At 41.8% G+C, this 13,026-nt stretch overlaps 1 long non-coding RNA gene across 1 annotated transcript in view; it reads right to left on the bottom strand.

Annotated features, from left to right (window-relative positions):
• Positions 1–490: 490 nt before the first annotated feature.
• The window catches only part of LOC129397198 (uncharacterized), a 41,744-nt gene continuing 29,208 nt past the window's right edge, over positions 491–13,026 (bottom strand). The window contains exons 6-7 of the long non-coding RNA XR_008624433.2: positions 5,307–5,503; positions 491–3,672 (exon numbers count right to left, since the gene is read on the bottom strand). This is a non-coding gene — a long non-coding RNA (uncharacterized LOC129397198). The remainder of the gene's footprint in view (positions 3,673–5,306; positions 5,504–13,026) is intronic.

The following is a 13,026-nucleotide window of genomic DNA, read 5'->3' as shown; positions in this document are numbered from 1 at the left end:
AGAAAACTACTCTATCCAGGGAAAACAGCTCATGCTCAATGTCAACAAAGATGACGGGCAGGTTAAGGCAAGGGGATAATCTCACATACACAAAAGAAATCTAGGAAGTGTTTGCATGTGACATCTAAAGAACCTTTTCTGACTTTGACAATTGTAAGGAACATGTGTTGAGAGTCTTTGAGAAGGGTAACCGGTTCATTAATTTGACATTCCTCCACAACAAATAAAAACAAAAACTAGCATCATTATCAGATAATGAATATATTCATATGGCAAGAAAAAATGCTTATTGGTACCAAAGATAAAATATAGTCTATGATTTTAGAATCATCAGTTGGGACTTCTCTATGTAAGAAAGTATGATACCAGTACCAATATTAAAGTGGGCTGGCTGAAATTTACAATTGTTTCAGACCCACTTATTAGAACTATATTGATTGAAAAACATTTGAAATCCTATAAGAGCATATTATATTTTAATGGGCAGCTTGAAGTGCATTTCAATACTCATAACTAAAAATGATGTATTTTACTAAAATTACTCTGATTTAATTATTAACCTGGTTACATCTACTAGAGTATGGTTTCTTATGTCAGTTTAAGTAACTTTACGTATTTGAAATTAATAACATAAAAGAAAGACACAAACAAAAAACTTGATATGAGATCTGAGAAGGCAGAGCTTTGCTGCCTCTTTCCCTCTCTTCTCTCCCTCCTTCCCTCCCTCCCTTCCTTCCTTCCTTCCTTCTTTCCTTCCTTTTCCCATACAGCTCAGACAGCCATTTTTTGTGGTTGTTGTTTTAAGCAGTGAAGTATTAAAAATACGTTGTTTTCACTGTAGTATTTCTAAACTTAGAAAGGAGAACTAACTTCCTCCCAGTCAACTCGTTCATTACCAGGAAAGCTTAGAATTCAAAAGAATCAACCATCCCTCCTCTCCACTTCTCTAGCCATTAAAGTTGCATGTTTTGCACTGAATTGGGTTGTCAGAAGCAATATGACATGTTCTTTCATGGCTAACAGAGAAAAGAAATCAGATAACTTGTCCTTTATATCAGTAAAATTTATAGGCCTTAAGTATCAGTGAGGTAGAGTTGCCAGAGTTAGCAAATAAAAATATAGAACACCCAGTTAAATTTGAGTTATTTCTAATTGCCTGTACATATGTACACTGAAATAAAAGAAAATGTTGCATGAGACATATGACTACTAAAACATTAATTGTGGCTAATCTGAAATAATTATGTTTTATACTTGTTTAACTATATTTATTACATGTGATTTGGCTCTTCTTAATAGTTCCTTGCTTTACAGAACTTCCTTACACAATTCCTTACAGTTAAAGTCTCTGTTTCTTTACCTCAAAACATAGCTTCTGCACATCTAACTTATTCTGTTCTTTGTTAATTGAAAATTATGCTCAATATTATCATTACAGACAAGTTTATTGACTAAACATTGGCACTCTGAGAATTGCTCTTCAAATTTGATTTGTTCAAGTACAAACCATGTTTCATGGTATAACTTATTTTTTCCACACTTCAGGATTATATTGAATTTCCTGATCAGCTTCTTGAAATATTATTTTCTGGCCAAAACAAACAAGCAAACAAACAAACAAACAAAAAAACCATGTTGTCATCAGATTTTATCATCTTCTTCAACCCTACATATGAGTTTCCTAAAATTTGCTTTTGTTTCTGAAATCGCCTTTGGAAGGGTCTTCACATGAGAAAAAAAATATTACAAAAGCAAAGGGAAATTTGATCTGCGTTTTGATTACTTGTACCCGCAGTTGCCATAAAAGGTGGGGCATTTATATCTTTGATAATCTCTATAATAGTTAGTGGAACTATTACATTTTTAAATTATGCAAGTAAATTTTCACCTGGCACTTAAAAAATTTATTTGCAAATTTGCAAATTTGGAATTAGACAGTGCTTCTGAATGGTAGAAGGACACAGAGTGGTTTAAGCTGAAAGATGGATGACTGACAGACAATGTGGAAGGCCATCACAAGATCTGCTGCCACTCATATATCAGTTTCATTTGAATTTCTCTTACACAAAAAATGTATTATTATTTTCTTTGGCACTGATAAAGGATATCATGCATCTCCCATGCTTAGCTATTAGTATTTGCTGACTTATATCTTACTTTCCACCATTTTTCGTATTGAATGCACAATTGCATACTACACAAAGAGCTTCAAAAAGACATACACTTGTTTGGTAAATATCTACTGCTCATAAAATTTATCATGATATTCACATTTGCCTTTTAGCATTTTGGGCACTCAAAAGTACACAAATAAAAATGGATAATAGCAACCGTCACAAAAATGGAAAAGATTAAATTTGAGCATCTTAATGTCCATCTTTGGCAAGTCTGAACTGTGAATAGGGGCTGAATGAACTGTCACAATGGTTGCAAATATGTAAGCTAATGATGAATTACACTCAATATCTGTTATGGAGGAAAACTTCTCCTTTTCCTCCAAGGAAGCGTTGAAATTGTAAGGGAGGAACGGTCTCTCCCAAATCAAGCCTGAGCTGATCTTGGATGAGGTTTGAAGAAGCCCATCCTGGAGAGGCTTGTGGGTTCCAGAGGTGAGAGTGTGGGGGACTCAGCACGTCAGCTGTGCCCCTGGTCACTGGAGTTAGCTGACTTTCAGAAGCACTGTCACCGGGGTGAAGACCGGCAGATTGGCTGTTGTCTGTAAGTGAGGGGCTGTCACTGACAGGCTGACTTTCAGGAGCTGGAGCTGTCATTGGTTGGCTGATCTTCAGAAGCGTAGTTACTGGAGCGAGGCTGTTGCTGACTGGCTCCTTTTCAGAAGCACAACACAAGTGAGGCTATCAGGGATTGGCTGATTTTCAGAGCATGTGCACTGATGCAAAGTTATCTCTCATTAACGCTGGGCACTTGTTCACTCCTTGGGACTCAGGCCAGAGAGTGATCTTTTCCTTTCTTGAGGGTGAAAAGATGTACTTTTAATTCTTCTCAGTCCCCTCTTTTGGTCTTCCCTCAGCTGACCCTATGGGAAAGACCAGAAGAGGTTGTCCAGATTTTTGTGTGTAGAGGTATGATTGTCAGCTAGGTTAATGACTGAAGCACCAATTACCGTGGCAGAAAAATAGCTCTATGTGCCAGTTTTTGTAATGTATTGGTAAAGGCTGAGTCTGGGACATTTAGGGCTTCCTGATAAAGTCAATATAGGACACAAGACAAAACTCATTAAATTCACAGCATATCCTGTACATGCAGATGTCTGTCACCCCTTCATAGGCACTGACTACGGAGGATATGTTATTACTTCATGACTCCTTGCCACATGGACAACCACGAGTAGAACGAGCTAAAATGTTAAGATCAGGTCTGATTATTTAGCAAATGCAGTAGATGAGATCCTTGTCCGTGTCTACCCATCATTTCCAAATCTATTCATTAGACGCACGTCTGTGCTTTCTTGGAACTTAACATTTTCACACTTCGTGTTTCTCCTGAAGCACATGTGTTTGAGTGGAAGATTTCCAACACGAAAATCTCCAAGATGACACCCCACAAGCTCACATTTGAAGTGTAGGAACGCAGACATTACAATATCTGCAAGTTCTCTCTGCAGGGTCTACAGACTGAAGGCTTGAGGGATGTCCAGAGATGGCACTCATCCTGAAACAATATAAACGTGAGGAAAGAGAAAGACCATTCGCTTCACCACATCACATTGTTTTTGAAATCTAATTGTTGATTTAATGACCTCTCTCTTTTTGCCTTAACTATTGCCTGGTAAGCTATTCCACATATTCATGATTCTCTGCACGGAAAAAAAAAAATAGAAGAAGAAGAAGAAGAAACACTTCCTGACATCTGTTCTGAATTTGTTTTTCTTTAATTTTCATTTATACCCTCTTGTTCTATCATCTGTGTTGGGCTCAAAATAGGAAACCATGTTGACATTTTCCAAACCATTTAAATTTTATGTTCTTTAATTAAAATCCCCCTCTTAACTAGATAGACATCTAACCTGGTGGGTAGATGCTGTAATACTACATCTAAATGAAGACAATTTTTTAAAAGAATCTTCTCCCTCCTACAGAAAAAAAAATAGAGATCTTGAAGTTATAGTATTTCTGTGTCATCCAAAGCCAAAGGAGGTTCACATACTTTTATTTTTGCCCTAAACTTGCCTGAAACTGTTTGAAATGGTAATATAGAGCTTCATGTCCCACAGCACTGGCGCCACAGGCTGCTTGTCATAAGCAGTTTTTCTGCTGTTTTGAGGCAATAGTATTTGTGTTGGTCAGAAACCCTGGCTATGCAGACTAATTCCAAATTTCTCAGCTCATATATCCTGTTTACAACCTTGAAAGCTAATATAAGCTCCTCTACTCTAAACCACTGCATAAACTACATAAATAAAAGAGGCTTGTATTTTTTTATGAGACATAGGGGCCATATCAGACTTAAGTAGAAACAAGTAAAAGGCTCTCTTCAGGTGAGATTTTTAGTGATGTTGGAACCCATGTGTTCAAGACTAAATTATTTAAAAGCAGAGCCATGAACCTCATTCTGTTTAATATCTGTAGGCCCCTCCTTAAGACTCTAGAAGACTGCCTTGCAAATAACTGATGTTCCATGGTTTTTCTTATTTTATTATTTAGATCAGCATATATACCTTGTGTATGATAAAGAGTGGCAGAATATCTGAGAAAAAAATTAAATTCAGAGTATCTGAAAATCTGAGAAATGTCTGAGAAAAAATTTACAATTCCGAATATCTGAGAAAAAAATTAAAATTCAGAAATGTAATCAAAATATATTTGTTTTTAAGTACTATGCTAGAAATTAGACCTGTAGTAGCAAACTGAGTAGATCTGGTACCTACCCTCATGGAAACTTACTTTCTAGGATGAAGCTAGACAATAAACAATAAAACCAACAAATACATGCTATGAATCATAATGAGCTCTATGAAGGAAAAATTGGAGTATTACGAAAGATTAATTAGGAAGCTCAAACTTTAGATTTCGTTGTCCAGGAAGACTGCACCAAGTCTACGACACTTACGGTAAGACCTGAAGGATAGAGTGAGAGGAACAGTGTTCCCAGAGGAAGGAACAGTGTTCCCAGAGGAAGGAACAGTGTTCCCAGAGGAAGGAACAGCAGGTGTGTGATAATGCTCTGTTGTCAAGGCATTGCCCCACTCCCCACTCTCTACAGTGGGAGCAGAAGCTGGGAATGATGCTGTATCTTAGGATCCTTTTTCCCGTGAGATTCCCGGTTTGCCAACAAGAGAAACCTACATGGATCTTGAAGCAGAAGTGGCGCTGACTCCACAGCTCTCTAGAGCTGGACACAGCCAGACCTGGAAGTGGAGATGGGCTTCACACAGGGTGCTGGGCGGGCTGTGTGGGTACACATGCCTGGCTGATGCAGACTGCGGCAGTTGGTGGGAGCTTTCAAAGGCACTCTTGAAAATTGTAGCAGTTTCCTGGCAAGCCTGTGGAAACAACCACCATTGGCGTTTCAGGCTAAGGTCCCAGTGTCTGTTCTCATCTTTCAACTGGAGTGCACCTGACCTTTTCTCCCACGTTCTCCCAGTGTTCATGAAAGCCTAATGCTCATAGTAAGCCCCGTTTTCCCAGAATACTCACCATAACTCAATTTTTCTATACAAACTCATGTTGACATGGCATGGGAAAGTCTTAAGGAGGGAAGGCCCTCGGCATAGTCAAAGAGGTCAATACCAGTGAGATGCAAAACAATATTGCCTTAGAAAATAATTCTGGGAAAATCCCTCACAATAGCAGGTCTACTAGCACTGGGCATTTGGAAGTTTGTGTACAAGTTTCCACCCACCACACAAGTTTTCTGTTTTTGTAAGCTGTAAAGATCCAACAAGCTTGAAAAGTTCAGATATTGTTGGTCTTTCTCTACTCTGATCATTCTGAAAACAGGTGAGATGTTAAGTAGAAACAAAAAAAAATTGCTCTTCACTCCCTCTAATGGTATTGTTCGAGCTCTGGAATGGGCTCTGAAATACACTGGGAATGTATACCATGTCAAGGAAACTGTTCCACTATTCTCAAAGCCCTGACACAGCAGGATGTTGATTATTTCAAAATTACAAATTAGATCCCCATTAAAATACATATAATTAAGTGATTAAATATGGGGAAGTAATGTCCTGCAAAATATTTACAGTCTACTAACCATAAGCAAATGGTTTGTTTAAAAAAACAAACACACAAACATAGTCCCCCTCTCTAGGATGGACTAAGATCATAGATCAGAGGATTTTTGTTTGTTTTTAATCACCTCTAAGTCTGACTTTTTCCCAATAAGATTGGGTTTTCAAAGGTACCCAGCTCAGGGGATGAGAGACAGAGCAACTGATGATCCTGTCCCTCTAATGATGATTTGCCTTCCCCTGTTGGGAGCCCGAACTCTGCTAAGCCATGAGGTCAATCATCACAATCTCTGGTTTTTGTTTCTCAAGACATAGAAATTATGAGATACTTGTTTCTATTTTTATAATTAAGATATAATTTATGCATAGTGAAATTCCCCCTTCCAATATAGAGTTTGTACATTTGGACAGTACAGCACAATAAAGACAGTAGCTCCACCATACTTGGCCCCCCGCCCTTGCAAATAAACCCAAGGACTTTAATAGGTGGATCTGAAACATAAATACAAAGGCATCTTTGGAAGAGTGTGCTGAGGCACTTCCCCATCCCGTCCAGCAGTCTCTCAAGGTTTCCAATGAAGGAAGACAAATGGATGACATTAGGAATTCCAGCAGGTGTGTCTGCCCAGCCCTGGAGTCACACAGGCCAGGGTCTACACCTGATCCTACCAAACTGCCCAGTGAGTTCTTGGGAAAATCCAATGGAGTTACTAATTCTTAGTTTTCTCTTCTGAAAAACATGATGGGCACAATGATGCATATGACACAGTGCTACTGAGACCAGTAAATGCAGAGTGAGGTGTTTCACATGTAGAAGGCGTGGAGTCAGTGGTACCTCTGGCACTCAAGACTTATCCCTGGTGAGTCCAGTGTTTACCAGGGGTGAATTGAATCCTGCATCCTCAAGTCTGGATGCCTCCATTGCATCTGGAAAGGAGGATGAAAGGAAAGAATCCGACCACTCAGACATGGACACGTGACGGAATGAGGGGGAAGAAGAGCTAGCCAGCACATCTGGCCTTTCATGCTTGCACCATTTATCAATCTATTCACATAAAACATGATAAGGTGACTTCATTTTATTTTATCTTTTTCTCTCATTTCAATCTTGGGGCTTTATTGTCCTCTTGCATTTGGTTTTCTTGGTATAATTACTTACTCTTTCTGAACTGCCTGTCCTTTCAAAGTGCTTACTTTGTGCTGTCACAGAAGTACACATTTTTGGCCAAAGTGATGGAATTTGCAGCCAAATGAAAAAGAATATGTGCAATTAATGAAAAAACGGCAATGGACTATAATTTACAGATTATTTGGCAGGAGCTAAAAGAGTGAGACATGGCCCATTTTGTTCTCAGCTCTGGTTCCTGTAAAGTCTTCTTTCCATTTTATGCAAATAATGTAACAGAGAAAGGAAAACTAGGGATTATAAGTGTGGGAGAATTTCACAATGCCCTTTCACCCAAAGGGACAAATATTTGATGATCTACAACAAGATCCCGCCATGCCTATTACATGCCCCCAAATGCTACCATACTGAACTAATTCCTCCCTAATTGCTCTGTTGCAAACATAATTTTCCATGTAATTAAAAAGACTTGCACAGCATCTTCAAAGATGTTAAACAAACTAAACAATTAACTTGATATTAAGGTAAACTTTCAAGGAATTTGGAGTTTGGGGTCATTTGACACCCACTGAGTTGGATGGAAGAAAGATATACACACTCTTCCAGGGTCTCTGAAAATGATCTTGCCATAAGAAAAATTGTGTATATGGGTTTCTGTGCTCTGATTGTAGGGAATAAGTTAGTGAGAAAAGAAACCATACATCCTATGAAATGAAGGAAAGAGCAAAGATTTATGTAGTCAGAAAGATTTCAGTCTCTGCTTCATTGCTTATAATTTTGTTATTTAGTGTAAATTATTTAACCCAGCTGAGCCTCAATTTCCTTCCTGTTCTATAAAATGAGCCTACTAGGTGTTCATCAAATCTCACATTGGATACATAGACAGTGCCAGATTGTCCAGCACCCTGCAATGCTTGGATTTTATTCTTAGCACACTGGGACACCAATGAACTCATAAGCAGAAAAATAATGTCTCCCCACTACATTCTCAATAGACTGCTGGATTGGTTAAGTCTTTCTGATTAAAAACAAAAGGATTTAATTCTGGCTAAATGAAGAAATCTGAAAGGATAAAACCTCTGAAAAACTTGCTCTTAGAAAGCCTCTCCAAGCATCTCAACAGCAGGAAGGAGCTGATCCTCAGCCTCCAATAGTCCCAATTCTTGTCATCCTTGCTCAAGATTCCAATTTGGGAGTCAGCATCTGAGTGCTTAGCTTGGATCACACACAAACCCCTTGGCAGAAGTGTGGGGTCAGGGGTGGATCCTCAACATATAGCCCCACCAAGGCTAATGCAATGGAGGAAAAGCTGTTCTCAAGGGACGATGATGATGTCTTCACCAAAATCAGGACTTTGATCCTCAAAGGGCATAAAAAGCAACTCCAACTCCACCACAGTTACTGGTTTGGGGGAATCAAGAGTGGAAGAGATGAGATTAGTTGGAAATGACTGCAGCGACTCAGGCAGGAGCCAAAGGTGGCCTGGACCAGACACAGCAGTGCAGGGAAGGACATGAGGAGAGACCTGAAATCGAGTTTACATGTAGAACCGCAGCACTTGCTGATGGGGTCCGTGTCAGGGTTAAGAAGAGGGGAAGAACGAAGCTTTCAGATTGAGGATGGCACTCAATGGGCTCGATGATCTGCGATTCATCCTCATCTATCACCAGGACTGCCTTATTAAAGGAAAGAATAGATGCATATGGCATAGAACATGCTGAGCTTAATATATGCATATAGGGAACACAGATATGCACGATGCATATGGGCCATAGCATCTGCAAATCTATTTTAATAAGCACTTTTATTAAGCTTAAAAACAGCCTTCTTATATATTTTTTTAGTTTGACGAACAAATTTTAAATTATTTCTTGACTCAATGGAACATTTTTTAATTTGTACGTATTTTGAAGTCTTCTTTTCTTTCTCTCTCTCTTTTTTTTTTCTACTTAATGGAGCCCTAATCCAATTTCCCTGGGCACCAGCCCTCTGTGTGCCGCCACCCACCGCCCCGCCCTTGGTAAAGCACATAGCTCAACAGGCAGCGTGAGAAAGAGTGATGGAGGGAGGGAAGGGCACCGTTCATTTCAAGACTAAAAATATCTTCTCAAATTCTAGGATATTGGTTCACTCCTCCTCGAGACTATTAGAATGAGTTTCAAAAGTTCAGAGACTATTTTGGTCGGAAGCCTGAAGTTCTTCGAAATAACAGCGAGCAGCTGCTCCTCTCCGCTCTTTCCAGCTATAAATACAGGGCACCCAGAGACATTTTTGAGTCAGCCACAGAGGGTGTGAGCACTTATTTTCTTTTAAATTTTTCTCCCATTGTGTCATATTTCTCTATAAAGCAGAGGTGGAAAATTAATAGGCCCAGTGGAAATCAAGTTTCTTTTTTCTTCCCCCCCCTCCACGGGAGAAGGAGCCTTATCAGCCTTATTGTTCTGCTTTGGGGAGCTCTGATGTTCCACTGAAAGAGGAAGGTAAAAGCTCTCTAAATCACCCTCTGTACTCAGGGGTTCCTCAAGGTTCCCAGGACATCAATATGATAGTGGGGAGAAGCCAGGGCTTTGGGGTCTCTGGTACCTGAAATCTTACCCTGTTTCCCATATCTATCAGCTGGGTCACTCAGAGGCAATCCTAGGTCTTGAAGATCCTTTCTTGGAGGCAATGAAGCTGAGGACGCCACCTCCCAGGGCGGTGATGAGAACGAACGTGGCCACTTATGTGAGAGCATCTCCCGGGCCATGTGACACCTGGTAAGGGTGGAACTGAACACATACTGTGTTCCTTACCCTTTTCTCCATGTATGTGAGAGGTAGTGGAATACACAGGCACGTCTTGGTATACATGCGGGTGCTGTGCCCATCAGGAATGCTGACTGCTCTCTGTTTAGACCTCTTATTATAGCAGGGGGGTCCATAACTGGACAGAACAGATGCCCTCAGGGAGGCACAGGGCCTGTGAGCAGGTGGACACCATTCACAGGAAGCCCAGCTCTGCTGGTGCAGCGGGCCCAGCCCCCACCGTGTGGCCTGTACCACATGTGCCTTTGTTCACACTTCAGAGTTGACTCTGGTTGAGCTAACCTGAGTGGCATGGCCTCTGTCCCACTGTAGAGCATCCTTCCTGGTCACCAGCAGTGGCTTGTGCCCAAAAGACAAGGAAGGCCTTCTCTGGAGCTGTTTTTAGGGAAGCCAGGCCTTCATGGGACTGGTAAAAGTCAGTTTATAAAGCTTCTCCTAGGGGCTGCTTCCAAGAGCCTCCAGGTTTCCTGCAAATCTTGCAAGGTGGAGCTACTTCCCTCCCAGGGCAGGGAGAGAGGGCCACCCTGTTCCTCCTTCAGCTCACTGCCAGCAAAGCCACCTGCCATCATGGTCACTGTCCTGGAAATGGCACAACTCCATTTTCTCTTGAAAGACAATATAGCAAAGCTGTTAGGAGCATGGACTCTGAGCCAGAACAACAGGTTGGAAGCATGATATTGCCATTTATTAGCTGTGTGACCTCAGGGAAGTAGCTTAACCTCTCTGTGCCTCTGTGTCCTCTGTAAATGGCACAATAAGAAGGTCTATCTCATAGGGTTGTTATGGAAATTAAGCAAATGAATGAATGTAAGGTACTTAGGAGAGCGAATAACATAAAGCAAATGTTGGCTATTAGTATGTTTATTTATTTAATTTCAGAGAAAACTGCAGGGACAAATAACCCTGGATTGAAGTTTTTCTTTCTTATCAAGTTGACGTGAGCGTATTTCATTAAGAAAAGCATTATGACAACAAGGGATAATGTAGTAAGGAGAAGGCAGCCCAGCCTCCTTCCTGTTGCCCATTGCCATGGAAATAGTGGACACCGATCTTATTATTCCAAGTTACATTTTGCAGAAACAATTGTCTAGGTGGACCTTGGTCAAAGTCGGCTGTGCGGATTCACAAAGCGGGAGATGAGAGTCCTGAACTTTCCAATTCCGTGCACTGCGAAATCACGACCTCGGCCCGCACCTCCCACCCCTTCCCTGCTCCCCGCCAGATTTCAGCCCTGCACAGGCTTCTCAGTGGAGCCTCCGCTGCTGTGGCTGAGAGCCCTGTGAGGCTCAGCCCTGGCGGGGTGAGGTGGCTAACAGTGACTGCATACTTCCTGGCCACGTTTCTAGGAACAAACAAAAAATGGGGGGAAAAAAAGAAAACAAGAAGGAAAAAATGATACCAAAATGCCGAGAATGCAGTTGTTCAAGGTCTTTGGGCTGTAACCCCAGCGAGGGCCTGGGATCCTCATTTCCTCGGCGCCCCTCCTGATGAACCGCCACTGAAGTCAAGCCACTCACACAGCCCAGCGACCCCTCGCTGCCACAAATCCCTGGCTCACAACAGCGCTTTCATTTCTTCTTTTGTTTATTTATCCATCTTTTCCCAGGTCACCACTTCCCAGACGTGGCAATGCAGAGGCAACGAGCTAAGTTATCCATGCAGCCAATAGGGACGTTACACAGACAACGCCACCACGGTGTGGGTGGGTGACCCCGGGGATGCACAGTCACTTAGCATTTACAAGATACTACAATAGCTAAAAACAGCCACTGAAATCATGAGAAACAGCTGAATTTTGTTCATAGTCAATATTCAAAGTAAAAGTATGCATTCAAACTAAAAGAGGCTACAAACTCCTCATCTGGGAACTCCATATTTTTCTGCTGCCCAGAAGGGTGAGCACTCATAAAGTAGGTTATGGAAGCGACAGAAAAATAAAAAAACCACGTTCTATTTACACATGTGAGCTGAGGGTGTGTGGAATTGTCCATCTTGAAGCTGAAGCCATCTGAACAAGTTGAATTCTGTCTTGGCATCGCTGGGAAGCCATGGATGGGTGGCATTATCAGAGGTACAGGTTAGCAGAATCCTGTGGCTCTCATTATGTTATAAAATGTCATTAATGAGATACCAAGAAGGTGCATCCCATTATCAGTTTTGTATCGATATGAGTGAGGGCAAAAATTCCCTTTAAATTCTCTTTAATGCTGTCTCTTTAGACTTTAATGCTAGCCTCTCTCCTATCCATGCAGGAGCCATGAGCCAACAGCAGGGAGAGGGGGCTTTCAGCAGCTGCCAAACACGACATTTCTGGACAGGCCACCTCACCCACGGCAGGGGACATCTGGAGAGCAGCCTTTCATCTGTCAGCCTCTGCACGTCTGGCTACCTGCAAGGGCCTGGAGCCCAGGGTGTGTGTGTGGCTGAAGCCTGGCTCTTGTGCCCAGCTGGGCCCCAGCAGCGCTAGGCAGTGAGGGAAATTTCCTCCCTTCCAGCAGCAACATCTGTTCTGGGAAGCCTTTGTCCATTTCTCTCTGAGATGCACGTATGGCTCCAGCCAGCCTGGAGGAGTGGTCTAATCAATGACAATGCCTGTAATCTGACAGGTGCAGGTCCCCCAGTGGACCACCTCCTGTGGCTTGGGACCAGAGCATTCCAGGAGCAAAAAACTGCCTGTCATGAGCTTGCCACCTGGCTCGGGGGTGTGTGGCATCAAAAAGAAGCAATGCATTCATTATTCACCGATTCCACAAGAGCAGACACTTGCACAGGGGGCGTCCTTTGCTCCCAGGAGATGTGAGCTCAAGATGGATGAACCTGTCTCATGGGGCAACAATGTGGCCTCCCCTCACTCACAGCTCACCCTGGCCATGCCTTCAGGTTAGGATAGTCTCCTGCTGTTT

Source organism: Pan paniscus, chromosome 12 (assembly GCF_029289425.2).
Source record: "Pan paniscus chromosome 12, NHGRI_mPanPan1-v2.0_pri, whole genome shotgun sequence".
Lineage (NCBI taxonomy): Eukaryota > Metazoa > Chordata > Mammalia > Primates > Hominidae > Pan > Pan paniscus.
This window is presented reverse-complemented; position numbering and strand designations above follow the sequence as displayed.